Consider the following 6,579-nt stretch of genomic DNA (forward strand, 5'->3'; position numbering starts at 1 on the left):
CCTCTGAGGGACCCTGACAAAGGACAGGTCTGGGGCTGCTGTTGCCAAACCTCTGCTGGACCCAGGACCACCTGCTAGGCCTTGCGCTGCACGTGCACACGGGGATCCCGCCAGGACTGGAGTGGGAGCCCCAGGGGGGGAGGGGCTGTGGGCCAGGCCATGGGATGATAGAGGTTCTTTTCTCTTTCATCCTTGTCAACTTCCAGGAGCCAGAGAAAGCCTCTCACCATCTGCCCGAAACTCAGGAACGGCTCCTGCCCCTCCCAACTCCTGCCTGGAAGATGAGGGGACACAATTTCCTCCTTCCTAAGGGCAGGTAGACTCCTAGATCAGAGACCCTGCACACCTTAGGTTTTCAGATTGCTGGGCTATGGTCGTCGTCATTATTTTTTAACAGATTTATTGAGGCATGTGTTACATACATGAAATTTCCTCCATTTTAGGTGTACAGTTCAGTGATTTTCAGTAAATTTACAGGGGCTGTGCAACCACTCACACCATCCAGTTTGGGAACATTTCTGTCACCCCAGAAAGATCTGTCTCGGGCATCCATTTGCATTTGCTCCCTGTTCCCACCCCCAGCCCCAGGCAACCACTGATCTGTCTCTGTAGGATTGCTTCTCTTTGGACATGTCATCTAAATAGAATCGTACACTAGGTGTCTTTTGCTTCTGGCTTCTTTCACTCAATTTAATGTTTTTGCGGTTCATCCGTGTGGTAAGAGTATCAGTCCTTCATTCCTTTTGTATTACTGGCTGGTATTCTATCGTATGGATAAGTCATGTTGTTTATCCATTCATCAGTTGATGGACATTTGGGTTGTTCCCACTTTTTGGCTGTTGTGAATAATGCTGTTGTGAACTTTTACGTACATGTCTTTATGTGAACATATGTTTTTATTTTTCTTGAATTCGTAGGGATGAAATTGCTGGGTCTTATGTAAATTTACCTCTAGCTTAAGGAACTGTCAAACTGTTCCAAAGTGGTTGTACCATTTTACATTCCCATCAGAAATTACAAGGATTCCAGTTTCTCCACGTCCTTGTCAACATTCATTATATTGGTTCTAGTGGCTGTAAAGTGGCGTTTCACTGTGGTCTTAAAGTGCATTTTCCTCATGAAGAGTCATCGTCTTATCTTCCGTGGCCAGAAGTGGCCCCACGATTTCTGTGATCACTCTTTCCTTGTCCTGCAATTCCGTCCTTTTGTGATAGAACTGCATTTCAGGACCTTTAGTGCATCTCCTTGTCCTTCAGTCTGGAGCACCCGTGATGCTGGTTAAAGGGATGTGAGCTAAAGGCCGGCAGGCACTCAGCATGATTTCCTGAGCTGTCTTGAACGTGAGACTCTGGAACCACCCACTGCAGTCTTTGCTGTGCTGTTTTGCTGGTGCCTTTGCTGGTGTTAAGGTTAGCCTGAAATCTTTGCACAGAACAAATCACTGTGTTCCTTGCAGGGTTCGCCTTGGTCGTATAAGCCTTGGAGTTTCCTAAGCCCCACACAGTTGCACTACATTGTTTGGGACAAACTTTAGGAAATCTCTGACCCTTTTTTGGCCTCCTTTCTTGCATTTTCATTTCAACTCAAGACACAGCTGCTGGTTGGGATTTCCCTCCAGTACGAGGGGAGCGATGGGAGTGGTCACACCCCTCCCTCTCACCCGGAGCCCCTGCTCCAGCCCACATGGTGCGCGGTGCTGTCTTCGAGCAAGCGCGCACGTGAAAGGTCGGTATCACGCCCATTGCATTCATGTGAAAGCACCTCGCTGGGAAAAAATGCATCCTGCGATTTGGCCTTGAGACTCCTACACAAGGGCTCTTAGGAAAGGGTGACATTCCAGAATTTACTTCCCTTTTGGCGAATGACATGCCGCTCTGCAGGGAGCGTGCTTCACCCTAAAGCGTGCCTGAATTAGTCTGCAGCTGGAACTGCTCACCTAGCTCAGAGCTGGGTCCCGTTAAGGGGGTCTCCTTCACCAGCAGATGAAAGCAGAAGGCCCTCAGCTCTGGTGGGTCCAGGTTGCTGAAGTCGGGAGAGCCTACTGCCTTTGCCAGATATGCGTCCTGAAAATACTGATAGTTCTGGGATGAGATTCTTCTCACCGGGTTATTGGATGTCAGCCTATGAGAAGACACGGTGTCAAGTCACCCCCATTTCCCCTCCCCCCCGTTAACCTTGGCTCTCCAAGTGCTGTTGAGAGACAGCAGTGGCCTCGTGAGTGAAAAAGATCGCATTATCACATCCAAGAGGTTGTGCCGCCTGAGCCCCACTCCCCAGAAAGCATCTCCCGGCTTTCACCTCCTCAGGGTAGCGGGCTGGACGCCGAGGAGTTCAAGATGAAGAGACACTGCTTTTCCCAGTTGGTGGGAGAACCAGGTTTGTAAAACACAAACACACACACCCAGGTGTTCAGACAGTGGCTGGTGGAGCGAGGGGAAGGGAGTCAGGTGAGACCCTGAGGAGGTGGTCCTGGAGGGGACTCTTGAGGGTGGAGCGGGGGCCACCAGTAATGAAGGAGGACCCGGGCCTCCACAGTGAAGATACGGAGGTGCAGATGGAGGGCCTGGGGCGGGGCCCGTGCGGCGGGGGGCGGGGGGGGGGGGGGGGGGACGGACGGAGCGGCCCAGCAGGCAGCGCATCGCAGAGCTATCGGGACCCTTGGTCTGGGGCGTGGCAGTCGGCTTCCTTGTCCGAGAAGATAACTCATAGCCCTATTGAGGCGGGACTGGAGGCCGCCTCTGGGGAGAGGAGGGGCCTTCATCCTGGACGGAAACCTGGATGTGAGGCCTCAGAGGACCAGCTGAGACCTTTAGTGGCCCCCAAAGCGCTGAAAGGGTGGTGGCACCCCGCCCCCCAACTAAGTCAGCATGAAAATAACCCTCAGCCATAAATTAGCTGCATGGAAGTCTAACAAATTTAGCTTTCCCCGTGATGATTATTCCATTGCTTCTCATGAAATATCCAAAATAAAGTTAAATACTTTCAACACATATTTTGAGTTTTCGTGCCATCCATATGTCCTAAGCCTGTGCTCACAATCCCCACTGAAAAATGCAGTCAACATCGTATGTGCTCAGGGGATTGCAAATTAAAACAACAGTAAGCTATCAGCTATCACTACACATCTATTAGAATGGCCAAAATCCAAAACACCGACAAAACCATCCTTCTGGTGAGGATGTGGAGTAATAGGAACTCTTTGTTTTTTGCTGGTGGGGATGCAAAATGGTTCCATCCACTCGGCAAGACAGCTTGGCAGTTTCTTACAAAAGTAAACATATTCTGACCATATGATCCAGCAATTACACTCCTTGGTATTTACCCAAAGGGTATGTGTCCACACAAAAATCTGCACCTAGATGTTTATAGCAGCTTTATTCATGATTGCCGACACTTAGAAGCAACCAAGATGTCCTTCAGTATGTGAATGGATAAATAAACTGAAAGGTATATAATTCCCCATTGGGAAACATTTTTTTATTGTGGTAAAATATATATAACATAAAATTTACCATTTTAGCCATTTTTAAGTGTATAGTTCAGTGGCGTTAAGTACATTCATTTTGTTGTGCAAATAATACCACCATCTCCAGAACTTTTTATCTCCCTAAACTGAAACTCTGCCCCATTAAACAATAGCTCCCATTCCTCCCTCTCCCCAGCCCCTGGCAACCACTATTCTACCTTCTGTCTCTATGAGTTTGACTACTCCAGGTACCCCATAAATGGAATCCTACAGCATTTGTCCTTTTGTGTCTGGCTTATTTCACAGAGCATATTGTCCTCAAGGTTCATCCATGTTGTAGCCTGTGTCAGAATTTCCTACCTTTTCATGGCTGAATCATACTCTGTTGTATGGATAGACCACATTTTGCTTATCTATTCATCTGTCCATAGACACCTGGAGTGATCCACCTTTTGGCTGTTGCGAATAATGCTGCCATGAACATGGGCGTTCATACATCTGCATGAGTCCCTGCCAGAATGCATGATTGTTAATAAAGGAAAATATCAAGCGATAACGAAAGTGAGCCTTCTGATAAAGCACGGTTGCTTCTGTGAAATCAGAAAACGGATTCTCTATAAAGCACAGATTATGGCTGTTCTGATTGCAACTAACATGTACCAGCAATGGTTTTTTTTTTTAAGTTACAGAAACTATATTTTACGTGCTTGCCAAGATACAGGATTACTGAGGAAGAAAATCTCGTACAACAAATGCCAGTCAATGCAAATAATCAAGTAACTCTAGCCAAAGGGGGGAAAAAGTTGCCTTTTCGTCGTGCAGACCAATTACCTCACCTAATTCCCTGACTAGCAGCTTCCGCCAGCCTCCCGGCCCCCTTTCCAGTCTCATTGCCAAGGTCTTCTCGTTCTGTCATGTAATTTTTTCCCTTACCCACTTGCTCCTTCCGCCAAGTGCACTTACCCTTTGGCTTTCACAGATTGCCGTTTTCATGGGGAATTTCTGCTTACTGGTCCCTGAGCCTTGCCTGCCCCTCACATCCCAGTCGTCTTAGACTGTGAATTCCAAGAAGGCAGCCAAGGTACTGGTCTTATTTACTTTGAGCTGGGAAGTTGCCTGCGTTCCCCGCCTCTCCAGCAGCCCTGGATGGTGGATGCACTGAAGGGAACCAGGGTGGGGGAGTCTCAGAGCAGGTCCTGGCCCCAGGGCTCCGTCCCCTCCTCACATCAGAGAGTGGACATCTCACCAGCATAATGAATGAGCTGGTCTGGTTCAGAGCAGTCAGGAAGCAGATTTCTGGGTGTTTCTTTTCCATAACATGTAGTGTTTTCAGTGCTCCTGGCTCCTGACATTTTTGGCAATTCTCACAGCTTAGTCACTTTCGGTGCTAAACAATAGCCTATTTTATAAGTAGTAAAGAATCTCATCCTGTTCAACAGGAGTGCTCCAGAGTTCACTTACAAATCCCCTCCTTTCTTGGCTCAGGTCAGCCTCGGACCAGAACATCTGTGCTGAGGAGGGGGGTGCGATCTCTTTTCTTTGTATTTCTTAGCCTCCCTTCTTCCCTACTTGCAAGTAATGATGGTGTGATTTCGTCCCTTCCAATCCGTCTGTCTTTAATTTTTTTGAACCTCCTGTCAGTCTTGTTTAGAAGTAGTAGTAATAAGCATCCGTGTCTTACTACTACATTATTTTTCCCTGTGACTAAGTCAAATATTTTATTTGTATAACTGAAGAAAATGGGCAACTGGTATTGGGCGCTTTAAGGAATTTTGCTATAATGAGGGCCTTTCTGATGCTGATCATTGAAAGTACATGGGAATAATCTGTGCAAGTTCTAACTGATCTTAGCTTCTACAGTTTGATTTCTAAACCAACATACAGTGGAACTGACTTCTGTGTGAACGTGTGTACCATTCTATAAATTTTCACACGTGTGTATATAGAGTCAAGTAACCGTATGTACAGAATAGTTCCACCATCCAAAAAACCCCCTCATGCTGCCCTCCCCCTCCACCACATCCCCTGGTAATCACTGAGTTTTGTCCTTTTGAGACCGTCACGGAAATGGAACTGATCTCAGGTGGCCTCGGCCTGCAGCGGCTTGAAGCAGAGTTTTGGTTCCTGGCCAGAGACTGAGGTCGGGTCGCGGCAGTGAGAGCACCGAATCCTGGCCACTAGACCAGTGGTCAGTGACACGGCCCTGGCTCTCTGGCTCTGCAGAAAAAGAATTCCCACAAAGATGGAAAGTAGTGAAACAAGTAAAGTATTTATTAGGAGAAAAAAAGAGTACGTGTGGATAGACACACGGGCGGACTCAGAGAGTCGTGCCCTCGCAGCAGTTTAAATCACTTATATGGGGCATTTCTTCCGTGTTTCCTTTGTCCAATCATTTTGCTTTGCCTGGTTCAGACTCCATATTTGGTGTATCTCAGGATTTTCCCATGTGTGCGCGCGCATCTCTTAGCCAAGATGGATTCCACGGAAGAGGCCTATGGGTAAGTGAGCATCAGTTGGCATCACTCCGCTTTTGACCTCCAAGGAGCCTTTCTGCGCATGTGCAGTCGGGGAGATCTCCTGACTTCAAGAATGAGGAATATGTGGTCTCTTATCTTCTACCTGGGCAGGGCCCAGCCTCCTCTCTCAATTGTCCTGTTATTCCCGTCTCGGAGTAATTGGTCCACAAGGAACAAACTCAAACTGTTTGCCCTGGGGGCCCATCTGTCTCCTGCCCCAGAGCCATACATTTTTGAGACTAGCTTCTTTCACGCAGCATCATGCTTTTGAGATTCGTGCAAGTAGTTGCATGTCTCAGTAATTTATTCCTTTTCTTTATTGAGTCGTATTCCATTGTACGAATGTTACCACAGTTTACCCATCCACCTGTTGCAGAACACTTGAGTTGTTTCCAGTTTGGGCTGAATATGAATAGACCTGCCAGGAATAGTCATGTCCAGGTTTTTGTGTGAACATACATTTTTATTTCTCTAGGAATCTCATACCTAGGAATGGGATTGCTTAACTTTACAAGAAGCTGCCCAATCGTCTTCCAAAGTGGCTATGCCACTTTACATCTCTACCAGCCGTGCTGAGAGTTCCAGGGGCTCTGCATC

Source organism: Eschrichtius robustus, chromosome 14 (assembly GCF_028021215.1).
Source record: "Eschrichtius robustus isolate mEscRob2 chromosome 14, mEscRob2.pri, whole genome shotgun sequence".
Classification (NCBI taxonomy): domain Eukaryota; kingdom Metazoa; phylum Chordata; class Mammalia; order Artiodactyla; family Eschrichtiidae; genus Eschrichtius; species Eschrichtius robustus.